Source organism: Neodiprion pinetum, chromosome 5 (assembly GCF_021155775.2).
Source record: "Neodiprion pinetum isolate iyNeoPine1 chromosome 5, iyNeoPine1.2, whole genome shotgun sequence".
In the NCBI taxonomy this organism is placed as follows: Eukaryota; Metazoa; Arthropoda; class Insecta; order Hymenoptera; family Diprionidae; genus Neodiprion; species Neodiprion pinetum.
In genome coordinates this window covers 35,356,058-35,376,489 of record NC_060236.1, presented here as the reverse complement: position 1 = coordinate 35,376,489, position 20,432 = coordinate 35,356,058, and positions in this window count along the sequence as shown.

The following is a 20,432-nucleotide window of genomic DNA, read 5'->3' as shown; positions in this document are numbered from 1 at the left end:
TGCATGAATATATCTGCAATGCTATATGGATGAAAAACGTTACGTTCACAGCGAGAGAATTAAGAGCGAAGAATTCGATCGAAAAACGGAGAACACAATTTCATGGGTTCTGACCAAAGCATCGGCTTCAGCTGCTGCAATCGACACTGTAGGTACGAGTATGTACGGGTACATAGGTACTCGCCAGTTATACGTAACCTTGACGCAGTAGTTCTCAAACTTTAGAAGCAGAAGATTGAAGGATCGAGTTGTGAACTTTCGTTAGGCAAGATCTAAGCATCGTGTTGTATAAATGGTATCGAAAACCCATTTGCGGTGAAAGATTCCTCGCCCTCTGCCCCGGACGTGTTCATTTTTGTTTCAAAGATATCACCGTGGTTTTAAGTGCACTTTCATCCCCAGAGTTTCAAGTGGCTGAGTGCCGTTGCGAAAACTCTACACCCTTGATGTCACGTAGACGTAAAAGAGTGAAGAGCGTATCAACACGGATAAAAATTCATTTCATTTTCTTTAAACTCCCCGCAGCCGATAAACCGAGTGATTACAATGTTAAATGTATGTTCGGCGATTGTTAGCATGATACGCATGAGACATCGAGGAGCGCTGATAATCTGACGTACTCTCGAGGGGAACCACACTCTACACATTCTTCTTCTACGTGTACTTGGATGATGAGTTTTCAAGCATCGGAGAGTTTTTGAGGCACCGAAAGGGACAGAATCATTATTTTCACGCTCACAAGTCACAGCCTGAATAAATATGAAATAATCTGTACTTTGAAACTCATTTCCACTACAAGAATTCCACCGAAAACTTTGGTGTCTCCATTGTCAAACCACTTTCGTGTGTTATAAGACATAATGCCGTGGTTTGCAACAATAAGTCGCTTGAGTAGGTGACAAACTGACAACCAACGTCAACCTTCCCTGGCACTCGAAACTGATCTTGTCAAGTTTAAACACAGTAACCGAATAGCGATGGAAATGATGGAGTCCTGGTGTGGGATTTGATAAGAAATTGAAATAGAGGTGGGTTACGTCAAGAAGAAACCGCCTCGTCATCCTGTTATATACGTGAGCGAAATCATAAAAAGGGATCCAAAATGTTGGAGATTACGAAACCAATCTGTTGTTCTCTATACGCATGTTTTTAAATTCTAGACTCTGTAGTTGTCGACTCCAATCGATACAGGTCGAAGAGTTTGGTGCTGCAAGTTAAGGCGGATACTAAGTTTCAGAAAAAAAACATGAACCTCACATAATCGTTAAAAACATGAATCTTTAGAATTATATATTTGTACTTGTTATATACTTGTTGCAATAAATTTATGAAAGATATTTCGGTGGCATACCAATAATTTTTATCAAGTCAGTTTCTATTGCTTTTAATGATTCCCGTATAATAAGAAATTGTAGACAGTGTCCATGTAGATATATGTATACGAAATTTTACACGCGTCTTGTTCGTTCGTGAATAAGAAAAGAGGGATCCCTTCGCCGGGCAGGTAGGTATAAGGTATACGTATGAGATGTACACAAAAAACATCAGCTTCCCCGTACAATCGAACGGTTTCCATCAAGCAGCATTGAAACGAACCTTGTCGATGAAGATTCGTTTCGCTCCGCTTTTTAGCCGTCTAGTAGTCTTGTCTCCAAGCAAGAGATGAAAAAGAAAAGGAAATAAGGAAAAAGACGAAGAATAAAAAAAAGAGACATAAACTGCGGGAATTTTTTACCAGTCACAATATTCCGAAACGAAAACGCCTCGGTGGGATAGAACCTGCGGCTACGTAACAGAAGGATAAGAAAAGTGTATTGGAAAAAAACGCTCGCCGTTAGTACCGCTTAAATAACTACGTGCTACAAGTGAAGCAGAACGAGCAACGCTTCGCCCCCTTCGCCTCCTTCGCCACTTCCTCCACCTCCGAACTACGACCGAGCTACGAGTCAAACAATAGTTTTCTCTCGATCTAAACCCAGATTTCATCACGGATGAACAACCGTTTTACAAAAAAAGAATGTAAATAAAAACCCTCAATTACGATTCCAACGACTTGACTGTCAGAGCGTAACCATCGAGTAATGCTTCGTTCACGCGCGACAATCTTATACTGCAGAACATCCACCACACAGATAATCACGGAGAAAAACAGAATCATTTTTTCACTGCTGAATGGAGGGGAGTCATTTTTATATTTGAATAGTTTGCACAATATCAATTGGTGCAACGGCGATAAATAAGCACAGCTACTGTAGGTTCACGTGATTAAACGTAAAAAAAATATAGAACCAAAAAACTGGCTCGATTTTGGAGAACAAATAAGAATAATAAATGCCTTAAATTTGAAAAAAAATGGAGTTCAAATGATTTTCCTAGTGTAGTTAAGCGATGAACGTGAGTAATATTGCACTCTCGCAGATTGTAAGAAAAATGCCGTGTGGACTCTTACGAACTATAACTTCGTATCAATGGAAGACTATTCGATGTTAAATTCCCGACTTGAGCAAAATAATTGTAACACAGCAGTCCACATTAGCCAATTTTGGTCAACTTTAACAACATTTTTTACGGTTTATGTAATCAAAGTTCGCTCGGAATAAGGTCAATAAACAGGCGTAATTGTTGATGATGACACATGGGACAGTAATGTATATATGATTATCCTCCTTAATGTTCACAATTTCTAGACGTAATATACAAGTACATTATACAAATATCAAACTTTACAACACACATGTCATTTGTTTATTCGTTTTTAAAGACACTGCAACTGCAAGACATCAAAACACGGTGTACAATATTTTTTCCTACCCCCGTTACATTTTAATCCGCGGCGCTCGAAATTTAAAAAAATAATTAATTGAATGTACATAATAAATATCTTACCTCTCAATTCTCCTGCGAGATCCTCCGTAATACAGAATAATTATCACTTTCATCGGCGAATTAGCTTCTTCTAATTGTCAGTCGGATTGCAGCTGACAATTGAATAACAATGATGTGAATATCACTCGATAGATTATGGTTATGCTCGTTGCAATTATATATCGATGCGGCAAAGATGCAGGAAAACAACTGTACGGTAATTATGTCATTACGGGTAAATATGCTGCATAACAAGAGAATGGTTAGCGAACGATTGCACTACTGCTTGTGCATGTGCGTATATGTGTGTGCGGGTGCGAGAGTGCGGAGGTTGAAAGAACTAAACTACACAAAAAAGGTGTTTAAAATTTAAAGAAAATTAGCATGAAACGTATTAAATTACGGCGTTTATGTTACGTCACACTTGAAAGCCTTGAGTATGTATCTAGGTGTTCGACGAATGGTGGGTCGAAGATTCGAAAGTATGTATCAAGAAATGCAAAATCACAACAGATCGACGTGCGTTCCCTTGATATGTGCGAAAATGAATATGTTTGTGGAGAGGTATGTGGCGGTCATACCCGAGATGGTAGGTCCACTATGGACGAAACTTGTCGTCAGAATGCGGGAATTTGTGATCAGGAGCGTCGCGACGCCCCCCCCAACGCCCGGCGTACACTCGACGTCCGCGACGCCCGTGATCCTCGCCAGCCGCGGCAGCCGCGGCAGCTCCTCTCTTTCTACTCATTCAGTGGTTCGCACCGCGCTGACGTCACGCGACAGCCGCCAACCAATCAGGAACCGCCTCCGGAACCCCTCGCACCAACGCACCCGACCGCATTTGCGCGGCCGCTTGACTACGCGTGGAGAACCCGGGAGTCTGAGCGTTGGCGGCATGTCCAAGAAGAGCGGCGCGGAGGCCGGTAAAAAATGATTCTTTTGCGCAGGCGGGTATCACCGACCCACAAAATGGCGAGTCCCAAACCTATTACCATCCGTTTATCGATAATTAGCCAATGGCCATGTTTGCGTCTCGCCAGATCGAGCCAATCGATTTTCACGATTCATCTTTTTCGTACGAGTTATCTGAACGGACGGGAGGCCACCGAACTTATTCATTTTAAGCCGTGCCTCAAGCTTTCACGTATTCGATCCGGCAGACGCAAAAACACTTAGAGTGTCGTATCAAGCCCACCTGTACTCTCGCTCATATGGCGTGACTTCGAGATGAAATACTAATCTCATTTCCGAGAGTTAATGCATCTGGGAAAGATTTCGTATCCGAATATAATTGGGTACTTACACACTCGTCGCAGCGAGAAACTGGATATTTTCACGTCAGCCAGTAACTATTTCGATTAAATTTCCTCGACAAGGACCATGTAAAGTTAAAAACAGCTATTTTTTATATTTTCTCATTCAGTGCTAGAACGCAAAAATCCAGAGAAGAAAATCATTCCTATACATACATTAGGCACGCAGTTTAAAGACTGGCAATGCGTTGAGTTTCTGTAATATACACAAAGAAAGTAAGTTCGCAGCCTTCGTAAAAACGAAAAACAGTGCTAATCGAGCAAATATTACAGTGAGATATAAACTGATATGATTTCCTTACGGCGATCGTGGAAAAAAATCGCATTTAAAATTTATCAAAATCACTTTACTCGTGTTCATGTGAAGATGTACAAGCTCTAGGAAATCAGCTCTTACGTATTGCAATTTTGATGCGATTGATGTGTCTTTATTAGTATGTTCTTTTGTTAATTTATCCTGCAGGGTAAAGGAAATGCTGTCTATCTTCCAAAGGATCAAATTACGATTCTTAACGTTTACTTATCGTTACGCACGATTGTAAATAAAGTAGTAGAGCGAATTTTTTAAACAAAATGGCTGTCATGCTTTCCTTTTGCGAATCGGCTCAAATGTTTATATGAACTTTTGATCCTGACTGGATACGTTACTGTATTCATCATTCGCCTCTGCTAAAATATGCGAATAAGAAAGAAGCGCAAACATATTGTGAAAGTTACTCAGAATGTAACTTAGGTAACAGCAAAAACTTGTGACGCTGTTTCTAAAATCGCAGAACAGCACTCACAGGGTTGAGAAATACTTCACTAATTCCCAATATTGTTGTGCACTGAGCATTGATTTCAAGCGCACTGTCATAAAGCATTCTACAATTCATATTCTTGAACCCCGCACATGTGTGTGATCCATGTCACTTCATTTAGATATATTTTTCTCTAACAAGAAAACTCATAATTGTTATATTTAAAGTTTTGTTCTCTGTCCGAGGAAACAAAATGTTATCATCGAAACAGCAACGAAGAATATGAATATTTTGTACACGGAGAGAATAAAAAGGCAGATTTTACCCAAAACTGGAGCAAAAGAGGGACAAATCAGGTTTTTTGATAAAATATACTTCGTAGAATTCAAAATATCTCCTTTTCTTCTCTCCGCGTAGGCTTGATATTTGCGTTACTCTTAACTACACGATTCAGAAGTCTATGTAACGCCCACAACTAAAGTGTGAAATTATTCCAATACGTGATCTTTACCCCGATCTCAACGCGTATTCTGATCCACTTTTTCCAGCTTAAACACACCGCAACGTTTATATTTTTGTTTGCAAACAAGACAAATAATAGAAGAAAGAATTTCAGAATGTGCTTTCTTGACGAATGAATAAAAAATTGATCACGAAATTTCGGATCTTAAATTCAATGATGAAATTATTATAGTATGAAAAGTGTCGGAAAACATAGTTGCACGTCAGATGAAACGATTGGTGTTGAAAATTATCCGGACGCGATCAGGGTGGGGATAAAAATACAGAAAGATCAACAATTGAAGGGCCTGCGCAAATAATCAAATTTTTAAAATAGCGAAATCTTAATATATGGAATTAAAAAAATGTTGACAGTCGAAGTATGGAGAAGTAAAAGATTAGAAAGGTTAGCAGATAGAATACCAAACTATAGAATCGTCAGGATTCCTCTCGATAATATCGTACACACGTTTTGACCTTTCTACACTTTGTCTTTCCGTATCTCGACTTACTATGATTTCAATTTTCTATACTTGAACTGTTCACATTTTTAAATTCTACGAATAAAATTTTCCCGTCTATGAAAATTCGGTATTCTCGTCTTCCTATGAATCAGCAGTTCTAATTTTTTACCCCTACCCCGCGACGCGCGGGCGTTAATTACATATTTCGTCAAAGACTGCGAAACCCCACCCCCTCGGGATAGGTATACGTTAGGAAGAGGGAAACCGGCTTATTACAGGCCCCGAATTGACAACAAATAATCGATAGCCCTGCCGAAGGACAGGGCTCTGACCAATGGGCAGAGGGCGGACACCCCGAGAGGGTCAGGGTGACCCAACCCACCAAAAGTGTAGGAACTATTGTACGGCCCGGTCTTCCAAACTTACCCTCCCTGCATTCCAGTCCCGCACAACTCAATAACATTCATTTTTCGTATAGTTGGGGTGCTTCGGAGGAAAATGGCGAACGACGCGCATATTTATTACCTGTACACCTAATGCACATTGTACGGATCTAGCAAGATCTACCCGCACCCCGTCAAGTCTAACTGCCTACAGATTGTGCGCAACGGAAGTTTGACTGACTTCGCTGTTCCATGTTTACATGATTTTTTTAAGGGGAATAAGAACCTGGATAAGTGGGAGGAGAGAAGCTGATACAGAGTTAAATGGCGTAAGATAGTCCGCGATAAATTCAGTTGGCCATATCAAGAAACGTTATTCGTGGGACTTCGAGGACGAGTGATCGCATGCGCGAAACGATGAAAATCTCCATAAACGCAAAGTACTACTATAAAAATAAAATATAAGCACAAACAAACAGTGTTTCGGGTCACATATAGATAATATGACCGCGGTCACCATAATGCTGTAGAGTTTTATGGACGTATTTTTATTCGAACGCCTGTTACGATATGTAAACGATTCGAGATTTGAGGCTTCATGTAGACCCAACTACGAGCTACTCACTGAACACACATTTCCTTGACTTTAAAGTTTCAGACCGATTAAAGGCGAAGTAAAAAAAGTGTTATGTTTGCATCGTTGAATGTACGAGTACATACCTATGTACGGAGATTTGTGTTCGGCATGTTTATGCGGATTTGAATTGTCCCGGCGGCGGAAATTGAAAGGTGTAACGATGTAAAAAAATAAAAGTAATTATAGGTATGTAATGCGGATTCTTCATAACACTGTTGTTTATGATGAAAAAAAAAATCCGCTGAAAATTTGAGCTCGATCGGACAAGATTTGGAGGTCACCCTTTCGAGTTTCCGTTTTTACATTGAAATAACACGTAAAAAATGGTTACCTTAATTCACCGTCAATTTCAGGTGAAAATGTAAAAGAAAATGATTGATATCAAGAGGACTTTTTTGTAGGTAACAATATATAGTATAAAAAAAGTGTCCAGATATGTTATGCAATTTTGCATATTTTGAGAATTTTTGTGACTTGAGACTGAAAGAATTGAAAAATCAAAAATAATCGTACTACATTCAGAGGAAATAAAAAAGGTTTAATCATTTTTGCTTTTTTTGTAATATATTGTTGCCTGCAAAAACGGGCTCTTTATATTTTTATTTTCATCTGTATTTTCACGCGAAATCGATATTGAGTCAAGGTAAACCTTTTTTGAACGTGTTATTTCAATGCAAAAACGAAAACTCCAAAGCGAGACCTCTAAATCTTATCCGATCAAGCTCAAATTTGCAGAGGATTTTTTTTTTTCACCCCCAAACAACGGTTTTGTAAGGCATCCGCACTCTAGAATAAAAAAAAATTTCTTTTTGGCGAACCATTCTAGTGATTAGTCATATCAATTTACTTATACGGTATATTTTAGATTGACAAAACGTCTACGATTGAGCGTGCGGAGTGGACCCAGCCTTCCAGAGCTGGGTAATAATCAAGGAAAGAGCACAATGGAACCAGCCGTGTGTCGATGGATGGCGTACCCCGTCTATTCGACACCCTGCGTTCCGTTCCTTCCCTTCCGTGTATGAGTACCCATATGATGACGCTCCTATCGATGTGTCCTGGGCTCAGAGAGCCGCATAATGCAGCAGGCAGCCACCTCTTCTATCTCTCTCTCTCTCGCTCTTTTTCTCTCCCCGTCGCTCTCTATCTATCGAAAAAAAAACTAACCGAGTTCAATCAGAATCACCGTTATTTTTTAATTTTACATTTTGTCGTGTCATGGTTGCGTAATTTAAGGGTAGCGCTAGGGTCTAGCTGCCTTGTACCTACGACACACCTATACACCTATACATGTAACCTCTGCATCATCCTTCTCCTCCTCCTGCATATGCGCCTGTAATTCCGTCCAGGCTGCACGAGGAGTGAAAAACTTCACCGTGAAAAATCCCACTGACCCGGGACAACAGAACGCCACTTTCAACCTTCCGATTAACAACTGTCGCTTAATTTTCAAGGGTAGGTTACAGCTGAGTAGCCAAAGTCTCGTATGTGTGATTCGTTCTGATCAGATAGTCCCATTAGTGAAAAGTTATACCTAGCAATTTTCACTTATACCAAGAGGAGTTAAATTCGACAGGAATGGTATGGAGAGGGACAAAATCGCACTTTTAAGTAGAATAATTGATCTTCGTATCAGAGAACAGGTAAGACCGATCAAGTCATAGGTGACAAAAGTTGAACATCTATCGAAGGTTTCGAGCTATACGCATTGAACCCGAGGAAGAACAATTCATTGCAATATAGAAGACCGACGGTCGCAAACATGTAGTTTTTCGTCTATTCTATCTCAATACTGCAAACATGCTTGATCACTGGGATCCTGTAATCTCTTGATAAATTCAAAAAATGTTGGAAAACCTAGCGTCTACCGAAGTAACAACCGCCTCTGGTATAATCGTGTATATGCGGGGTATACGCGTGTTATACAATGGCTGAGATTCATTCCGGCGTGAAACATCGATTAAATATCTGTTTCGGTCGGACGACCGCGGAAGCCTGAAGAAGGTAGGTTAACGCGGCACAAAAAAGGAAACGAAAAATGAAAATGTCATCGTGAATGGAGTAATGGTAATATAAAAGAAGAAATCAAGGCGGCACGGACGACGGGTCATCTACCCCTTTAAATTTAACGTCGCGCGGTTCCTTCGCGCTCCACTTTACCCTGCACGCCTCGAGTAACCCAAGTTGCTGCTGCTGCTTCTTTTCTCTTCTCTTCTCCTCTCTCCTCTTCGCCTCAACCCTCAATCATTCGCATCCACCCCAAATCCTCTCCTCCCCCCCTCCCATTTCCTCACCGCGCTTGCCCTCGCCTTGGCCCCAGCCCTACCACCGACCCTCGACCGTTGTCCTGGTGCGCGGGAAAAAAGCCTGTCTTCAGAAAACTCGGGATCGATTTCTTCCTTTTCGAGTGTTCCATGCCCAGGAGCAGTATTATACAACACCACACGCAAGTAGGTGCAGGTGCTGTTTGAGTTTTCGAGCACATTGCAGAAATCACACACGAAAGAGTTGGCTCCTTGAAATCTATTTTATTAAGTATAGAGTACAGGGATCTACACGATCAATCTAAATTGGTGTCGGACGTGCCTTCGCAAATCACGTCCACGTCTTTCCGCCATATTACTAAACATGAAGAGCTTGTGCCTCGACGCTCGGTGAAACTATTTGGTACATTGGTCGCAGCGGTTGCGGAAACTTATAACCGTTTCATCTGATGCACTTAACGAATATTGCCTTGTCGATTTGACGGCATTGCACGTAATTCTCCTTGCAAAATTCATTTCATTGTGTTATTATAAAGCTTGCCACGTTGGTAGCAACAAACACAAGTTTTACAATGATCACAAAATAATTCCATTACATAGTCACTAAAACTTAGTTCAGCCACAATTTTAAGTTATTGATTAAAAATAGTACAGGTTAATTCGTTTCAATGAGAGGGAGTGGTGTACATCCAGAATGTACAACAAGACACTTTAAATTATCACTAATTTATGTGTCACTCTTATCAGAACAGATTTATAATCACAAGTTTAAAACAAACGCGAGAATAAAATAAATTACGTGGCATCGTGTTCTGCAGTTGGGTACGACTGAAGCAAAGTCCTGGTGGCAGGATCTGTATCGGGACGCTAGGCCTCGCATTGTATTATTATTTAAAACAACCCTTCGAGTAGGGAGTTGAAGCTGTGGTACAGAGAGAAGGGTGGGAAGTGAAAGGGGCTAAAAAGGGGGTTAAAAAGGGAAAAGGGGAGGCTCGAATTTTTACAGAAGCTTTCGCATGGCAATGCCCAGTACATTCTGTACTACGAGCGGGACGATATGTGACGCAAAGGGAGAGACGTTTTGAAAAAGGTTATATAAGCTATACCATAGGGTACGCAGGGAATATGGAAGGGTGAAGAGCATGTGTGGAAACGGTAGTAGTGGTAGTGCTCGTATGAGTTGGTCCAGGTGCTGGAAGACTCTGTTAAAAAAGGTGGGGTTAGCAGGGGTTAGGGGATATTGGTTTCTCTGTTAATACGTATACCTACATATCGAACATCGCAAGGATGTAAAAGAATACGAACTTTTGCTGCGAAGAGTTCCACGGGGTGAGTATAACCCGATACGTATGGTTTTGTTTGCAAATTCTATGCGTTTTGGAATTTGAGAATATTCTCATTCCTACGTATCCAAAGCTCGCCGTGTACTAAGATTTTATTTGTAAGCCATGAGGATTTTCTAATTTTTCCGCCGTTGTGACAATTTAACGATCGACTGCAACTAAAGTTGCTGATTCCTTATACCTGCATGATTTTGATAAAACGTAGACGAGTACAACATTTCGTAATAATCCATAGATCGGTTATCAGTTTGCAATGGAAATCTATTTCAGTGCCTTGAAACAGAGTGGTCTTCTGTATAAAATGTGCGATGGTAGAGTAGAATCAAACGAACCTACTACAATTTTAACAATTCTTAAAGGGTTTGAAATGAATCATCGATATCCAAGTTTTTGTTTATAAATTCAGTATTTTCTATTTCGATGTATTTAAAAATAACGCTGTAGTTTACAATTATATTTTTTAAACGCTCGATAAGCGACTATAAAAATTGTTAATAACAAAATTACATAAAAGACCCGATTTCTGGCACTCTGTATCGAAATGTAATTCCTTATGTGCACCACGTACGGTATACGATATTACTACAGTTGCCATTCACGTTGTCCTTGTATCGTGATCAGAACCGGGTCTATGTAGAACACGAGTTTTGATTACCTACCATATAGATTATTGTGTTCCACACAGTGTTGACCCCCTGCCTAGGGGGTGATCAGATTTAGCGATAATTATTCGGTGTTTGTTGCAAACATCTCCCAAAAATTTAAAACTTACGGATTCTGCTTAGGTAAACTACGTGGTACGCTACTAGCACAAGTATGGAAGCGCTTACCATAAGTTGGCCGGTAATACCTTAAATGCGGGAGAAGATGTTCTATGCTGCAGCCTAGTGGTGTTGCCTTAAACCAGAAGGTAACTTGACATTACAGTAAAGCAGCCCGTAGCAAGTTTCTACTTGTTCTACAATGACATTCTCAAAAATGCAAAATGTTATGACACTGGACTTGTGGATAAACGTGATAACTATTTACTGCCAATTGTACGTAATATTGTGTTTAAATATGCGTACACGGCTACAAATTTATTTTCAAATTATTTGTTAGGCCGATAATTTGAATTTGAATCGGCCTCGATCATTGAAAAATTAATAGGGCTGCAATATAACAGTAAGGTGAGTTGAATGCTTCCAATGAATGTTTTCAGCTTAACAGTGATTATGAATCCTCGTACGATATTTATTTTCACATCGATAATACGGGTACGTCGTGGCCATCCTTACCTAAGCGACGTTCCCTAAAAATATTCTTACCGACATTTCAAATCGTACACATATAGTGTTCAGTGAAACGGCAGTTTGTACACTATAAATAAAAGTATTGCTATAATACCATCACGATGACCTGTCACACAATTACATTAGTTGTTCGGTAGATTGGAGAAAAGTAATTAGAATATAGTAGGGCTTAATAACTTCCTGCCTTACCATATCAGCTCGCATCGCCAGCTTGCAGTAACTGGATTTCCGGCCTTACCGGCTGCGTAAATGCGTACCAACATGCGGAAGTTTAGAGCATGGCCGAAACAGTAAGAGCTAGTCTCCATGCGTTGAACAACCAAAATGCTATTGCAGGCGTTTCAGCCGTAGCTATGTGACGTTGAGAATGTGTGAATACGTGTATCAGCTGTTAACGGAATATTTTATAATAATTTTTTTCGTTACTTTCGATTCAACTGTAATCTCCCACTACTATTTCACTCACAACAATTTTGAGTAAGGAATCATTTCGTCACAAAACATTTGAAAAGTATGCTCTCGTTTTTGAAAATTCATCATGCGAAATTCACTTGTACGTGTGCACATGTGGTAGTGTCAGAAAAATAAAAGACATCACGATGGTTCACTCTTATGATTGAGTAAGACATTTGAGTTGCAAATTCGGATTTAAAAGCAATTATCAAATAAGTGTAGTACCTTTACTTAAACCATTCTACGAGGTTATGGCAGAAATACGCCCTGAGAAAAATGTGACCCTGTCGAAAGTCATCGTATTTTGTAACTATAAGATTCCAGGCTTTCTGCAAATATATGCGTTACAAAACGAAAAAGTAGTCGCTGTACAGTCATTTTCAAAGAAAGGTATGGGAAACCGTTCCAGAGATTTGGAGAATAATCTTTTAAGCGCTGTATTCTGGACTCGCGACTTGAAGAAAGAGTGTTCAGGAACCGAAGAGCCTGTGATATAGTCAGACAAGGGCTCAGAAATAAAATTGGTAAGGTGAAATTACCCCAATGAAAAAACCGAGAAGTTTCAACAAATATTTCGGACCTTGTATCTAGTAGACACCACTGAAAATAAAAAAGATAGTATGAGTATATGAGAAGCATACGACAGTGAAGTGAATAAAATCACCAGACCAGATAACAAAACTGTGGCTGGTATTCGTGAATTGGAAAAGTACTTAAAACAAGAGTACTTAGATCGAAAGATCCTCTACAGTGGTGGTAAGAGCGGCGTGATGTATATCATCATTTATAGGTCACGGTCTTACATACAAGTCTGGAAACTCCTATGCTGGGAGCCACGATTATTCGCGTCGCTTAGCAAGGCCAAATTTCGATTCTAGCGGCACCGCCAGTTGTCGCTGCGGTTTAATTACCAGGATAACAATAACCTCAATAAATACGATCCCTACATAAAAAATCCGATACAGACTGTCGTATCTCTGTCGGATACGACACAATACGACACAGATCCGCTACATTTTGTAGGGTTGAGTGAGCGTGAGTGAGCCAATACGTATCGTGTGGCTATTTATTTTTTTTTGCATTTCGGACTAACGACTCTATCGCCTTTTCTTGGCTGTTCTTCAAATGTTTCGCAGCCTTAATAAATATCTGCGAAAAAAGCATGAAGGTGGGACAAAGATAGATAGAAGTATGGCCGACTAGTGCTGTCTCTGTCTGGACCACGATCTTACATACAGACCGTCTGGTCCTCTGGCCCCGCCGCCGCTGTTGATAAGATCGCAACGAACCTAGTGGCGACTAGTGAACACAAACATGGCTTCAATAAGCGACCTACCCCCTCCAATGGAGTTTTCAGACCTATATGTAGGACCGTGGTCCCGGTATAGAACATGTAGCATTCCGTAACTGTATTCTGTTTAACCACTGTACTATTAGCGTTTTCCACTGGTTGCACCGAGTGCGCACTGGCTTGAACAGGGGGCACTCGTTCCGTGCATGCGTCGCCCGGCATCGGGGCAAAGCTTCTGAGTGGAACACGCCGTAAAACGTATAAAGGCGGACTAGATCATAATTTCTCCTAAATCAGAAATAATGTGACGTTACTTGACCGACTGCGTGACTGTCAGTTTTTCAAGCAAGTGACAAAGCAGCCAATTGAACAAACGCAACGGTAATTTTTTGTTTGTAAATAAATGTCACAAATGTTAGGCACGAGTATACAAGGGCAAAAAAAATTGACAATTCCACTGAAAAGATAAAAATTAATAAGTAGCAAGTCAAGTTGTCCCCATCTCCTGAAATATACCTAGCAGTTAGCCTCTAAAAGCTGAAAAAATGTGTATCCATACTTCGATATCGAACATGCTGTGGATTACTCCTATGGAATTTAAAATTTTGGGAATCTCTCTATCTTTCGGCTCCAGCAAGTCATCATCACTGCTAGACGAAGATGAAATAAGATCTAATAAAAGAGTTGCTGTCACAGCATCTATTTCGATTCTTTCACGATCGGCAGCCATAATTGCACTGCTTTGACACCGACTCCCGATTTCAGGGCAATAATTTTACCCACTCACTGCTAAATTCACGCACCCGAAGCTGCTAGTGAAACACGCTCGAAATACGAGTCTACTGCTAGTGCGCTCTCAGTTCACACTTACAATCAGTGCAACCAGTGGAAAACGCTGAACCTATATTTTCAGGCGGTTACTTCGACTCTGCTAAATTAGCCGTCATACACCCACATACATCTTGTTTACGGCGTGTACTTTGATTGGATTCGAATGTAGGCGGGAATGTGACCATTCCCGTCCCCAAAAATTTCAATAATCAAGAATGGATTAGTTGAGAACGATTGATTCAACAGTATCTGTATTGCATTCACTCAGATTACATTGTTGAAGACGCGGGCATCGATGTTACTTTGTGGCACCTACTGTACTCAGCAGAACGTTGTTTCCCTTGCGAGAGAGACAAGTATGGTGTCTGATACTACTGACACCTTCTGGAAGAAGAAAAAACTAACCTGTGCTCTAGTGATACCTAAAGCCCTGTGTCTTCAAAGAATCCCATTCCTTATCCTCATTCTTGTAATAGCAAATATAAGAGATCCTCAACGCTGACTGAAGACGTATCATATAGACTGCTGATTTTTGAGAAATCAACGGCGATACTTTCAGGAAGTCTGAGGTCAATTCCACTTTTCCACACTTACCGTTCCAGTACCTAATATTTTTTTCCTGGCTTCAATAAGACCCAAAGTTTGATCCACTTTCCGGTAGTGGCACTACTATGCGGCAATATTGGTAACCACGTTGAAGTAGAACGCCGATGGTAACAGTATACACAACTAGAATAACAGAAGTCCTGAGAAAACCTATTGATAGGATTTCTTTTCGGTTTCCGAATAGTGGCGTAATTACACCAATGCAACCAATGCGGTCGCGACGGCCTAGGGGGCCCCTGACGAAAGGCGTCCCCAGCTAGGCACGAAAAAATAGATTTTTTTACAACTAAATTTCGACATACACCCTTAACAAAAGCAGCTCCGTAACTCCACAAAAAAAAAACAGGTAACAATATTTTATATTGTAATAAACCGAATTTCATCAACCTTTTGAACAGTCGATGCCTCATTTTTCACATTTGGTTTTTTTTTGCATGGTTATTAATGAGAAGTTTCGAGTTATTGTGATAAATTTATTTTCGTTCAAAATAAATGTAGGCCTTTGCCATACAATTCTTACTATTCTACAATTTAATTATCTGTACGAAGTAGGAGTTTTTTAAGCGCAGCTTTTAGATGTCTACTGCCGATTTATCGTCCGAAGATCGACGGTCGACGTTTGTTTCTACTCGAAAGAATTTAATATCAGCAGCACATTTCCCATGGATTTTAATATCACAATGTGCGCCTCGAGCTCCACTATATCTCTGTTGACGTTAATCAGAAAAGTTAATGTTTATGTGTTTATTCATTTATTTTTCTCTTAATTCGTGATGATATATTTGCATTAATAATTCGCACAGCGAGTTTTTCAATTTACTAACCTTGTCGTAAATATAACCGGTAAAATATTTATTCATCTATCCATGAAATATCCTAATTAAGTTGAAATGGATAGTCATGAATGACCGAACTGTTTCTTTGATATTTTTTGTTAATTGATGAAATTTTGATGCTAATTGGTGGAAGGCTGCACGAATATCACAAGAGATATGCTCGATGAATTTTGACAGAGGTAAATTTCCAGACACAGGTTAGGCACCGATTTATTTTGCAGTAGATAATTAGGAGCGTTGGCCAACACAACGGTGACACTCTAGAAAAATGATACCTACAGTACTAACTACATTCCAATATATACTGGCATACCAAATGCTAATGATACCCGGATGGTTCAGCGTCTTTAAAATTTGCAAGTAGTATCTACCTCTTCCATGAGAGCAGTTAAAATCATGGTGTTGAAATGGCCACCTATTAGTATAAGGGAGAACTATTAATGTGCAGGATAGGCTGAAACTATGACTACAGGTGATAATTAATGGAAATCACACTTGCTTGCAAAGGAAACTTTAAACAGGAAGTGGATTTTCCGCTCTCTGAATTTATGATGAAATACTAATGTTGATAATCTGGACAACGAGGTTTGAAGTTATTGATTTCAGTATTTTAATCGTTTTTGGTTTATTTGGGTGGCTCTAGGTGAAATATGATATTTCTTTGATAACCATTGAATACCATATAATTTAAATGGATGATTCAAGCTGAACGATTTACTATGTTTTAAGTTTCTTTGATTTGGTGGTTCAGCGAAGTAGCATCAGAAGGTTTTTTATTATGGTTGAACCGATCTGCATGTATGTCACTGTGATTTCCCGTGCTTTCAACTAATCAAAGTGCGATAATCTAGAAAAACTACACTTAGAGTGCACTGTATGCAATCAGTGAAAAATAGTATACAAATCTCTAAATTGTGTTGCAACAATTGTGCTACCCGATTCACACATCATTAGGACACATGTGTATTTTTCAATAAATTACAAATAACCTATTTATTGGACGTCACGCATCTGCAATTTATTCAGAAGATGTAATTGAAGGTGTTATGGACGTTGGAATCGAGCAATTCTTATGAGTATTTAATTATTATTAAAAATAAGTGTTATTTGTTTTTAATTTTATTGTATTATTAAATATTTCTTTTTCGTTTCAATTAAAATTAAAAGAAACCTTGATTTTAATAGTTTTATTGTTAACCTAATATCCTTGTGCGTCAAAATAATTACTTAAAATTAATTCAGTGGAACCACCGTGTCCGAGGTTCAAACTATCGGCTCAGAAGAGTGAAACTAGTTCGCCATGGGAGTTGTTACGAACTCTAAAATTGACCGCTCCCGATGGTGAAATATTATGCCCAAGCCCTATTTCAGATGGGTTCGAAAAAAACAAAATCCAAGTGTCATACAAAGTTTCAACCAGGGGTACCCCCCTCGCATTCTTTATCGCATTTGACACAATAGCTCTATTGATCACCACGATAATCCTGATTAATGTAATATCACTTTGACATTCGTTGCAACATCTGCTTCTAAGGTGTGGGGTGGTAACCATCAAGAGCCATTTTTGGCTAATGTAGATACGTGGATTATCTGGTTGAAGTTAACACCAGGTTGGACTGTACACTTCCAACCTCTTTGAAAAATTTGTATAATATATGGATAATTGCGTATTACAACGATTTCCCAAGTCTTACTGAGGCATCTATATTTGTCCCTCGAGCTTTTGTTTGTTGTGGGAAGTGAAGTCGAGAGTGACAGTCAATTCGCCATCTACTGGCAACTTGAAGAACGAAACCTTCAAGTATGTATTCATTGCGTACGCCTGCGCGCCGTTACTGTTGAGTGCGTAAGTCCCGTGTATGAGGCATCCTCAGCACAGCCCATCTTGCATACCTGGGGACTTGTATATGAATTTCGTGTATGCATACGCCACAGAAACTTTAGTTTATTCAATTGAATTGCACGCAACTAGCGTTTAGGCCAAGCACAAATGCCGAATGTGTAGCCACATAGCACATTATTGGACAAAAGCATTTTGGAAATATTATAACTGTGATGTATTTTACGTTTCTGTAGTTACTTTAGACAGGTTTTTGTAACAATCTAAAAATATCATAATATCTGTTTAAAAAAGTGACATTTGTCATGTTTCTGTTACATTTTAATTAAACATTGGTGTAATATATTTATAATATTCTTATAATATTTTCCGCGATAAAAAAGTGGAATATTTATAAAAATTCCACAAACCAAATCTGATTTCCAATTTCTCATTATGGTGCCTTCCGATAATGTACTCGAATTGTTGACTATGAAAAATCGATTTGACTCTTTTAGTTCTGAGGTTCGAATCTCGAATCCTGCGATCCCTTTAGTTGGAAATCCTGCACATTATTCACTCGGCTATCGATAAGAAGCGCTTGTTAATTACTGCAAAAATCAAGGCTGTGTCGTCGCTAATAATATGTATTCTTATAAATATTTTTCGATTTGAAAAAATATACCGAACGTATTTAGGAATAAATATCTCGACGCGCCAGGCTGAATTTCAGTGCTTAGTACACGTAGTATCATTGCTTGGTGGTGGTCCATCGATTGAATAACAATTTTAAGTTTTAAGTTGCCAAGCAACTGTGATTGGTGATTTGTCCACTACTGAGATACCGAAAAATCTCAAAAATGACAGACATGTAACATTTCTGATATCATTTGGGAGATTACTAATACACATATCATATGATATCAGTTACAATTTCCATGTACTGACCGACAATTGGAATTTTCACTGAAATTCGACGTACCCAGTTTAACTCGATATCCTTGGCCCGATTCGACACATTTGTTGAAATAATTTTGCAAGTACTTTGCGGGTATCTCAGCCCTATTCGGTAACGCGACCTGGACACCCCTTGAAAAATTAAATTCGTGCATTATTCAATACAGCAACATTACAAGTTTACCAAAAGCTATTCTTATCACGTCATGGATAAGCTTACCTAATAATTGCTAGGCTATATTTTGCTTATGGGATAGTCCGAAAATTACAGTAGGCGTAGCCACCTCTTGGTTAAAATTAAAATTACGTAAACCAGAGGTGCTTTCCCAATACTACATTATTTCAATACAACAACCTTTGACAGGTAGCAGCCCAACCTGCAGCCACGCGACTAATCAGGGCTTTCCGTATTGAACCGGTACGGCAACGGGAACGAATCGAAAGCGCCGTTATAAGGACAAATTTATTGGTAGACCGAAGCGAGACCGAAGCGCAAGTAAGAATTTTTGTGACCTTCGGCTGGGTAGATGCCAAAGCAGAAAACTGCTTTATCTTCTGACCGTTGTGAACATCAACTATATTCTATACGAACATATTTTTGTGGTGCGGAGTTGAAATTACTTCGCCGTAAGATTTTTCGTCGCCAGTTGGAAAGAGGTGTGTGCCAGAAGACCTCAGAAGACGAGATCCACTATACTAGCCGCTATGTTCTTCCAAGCATGAGGGCTGTATGACTTATATTATACTTCAATACGTTACAAATATATAGCATCACTATTATATACCAGCTATAGTTTTTTGAAGAAAACTATTAACCTGCTGGAGCTCCATCATATGTTGGGGTACTATTGTTTAATGGGGAGCTAAATTACAGAATCAACTGGTAGTTTCACGTAATCAGAGTTACCCACACTGTGTTAGAAAGTTACATTCGCCAATCTTCTGGCTTTTGGATGTGAACAGACATCTAGCATTGATCTTTTATGTATCAATTGAACTGTTACCAAGAAAACGCCTGGGATTATTTATATTATTTGCACAAATGATCAATGATTCGAAAATATGATCCATCGGGTTACTTTTCTCTTTTATTCATTACAATTTAAAACACGCATCGTCCAGTTTCCACTTCTGCTGGACTGCAGACCAATCAGTACCTGTGCTGAGTAAACCTCTTCGTATTCCATTGAAATTTAGTACAGTCATACTTAAATGATTCATTTTTCGTTTGTTCAATTTATGATGAGATGTACTTAATAATAATTCATAAATTACTTTTGAATTCCATATTTTGAATTTAGTGACCTCGTCGTTCTATTAAACATCTTTTATCTAATTGGATAGATAATATTATAATTGGAATGGATGACTCCAGCTGAATGACCTTTCTATTTTGTATTTTTTTTTTAATATTCATTGGCTCATGCAGTAGCATCGTAATACGTTGAGTTTGTCATACCAAGAATCATTGAGTTACAGTCAAATTCTGTTGAAGACGATGAAATAATCGACTTCATTTTGTTTTGTTTTTCCTATTAGATCGGAAAAATTTGAAATTATAAAAGCTATTCGCCCACATAAATGTGGAACAGTAGTTGAGATGATTTACATGTGGCGGATTTTTATAACTTTATCGTACGTAACATTGCATGTCAAATTACATCGCAAAATATTCATGTAGCAAAAAAGGAACAAGAACCAACAAGTGCTTGTCAACAACAACGTCAACTTGCTAAGGAACTTGTTACCCAAAAAATTGAATTGTGATACAGGTAAAAAGGTGTGCAACTGTAAGTCGATGGGGAAAATTATTGTCGAAGCTTTTGCTTGACTCAAG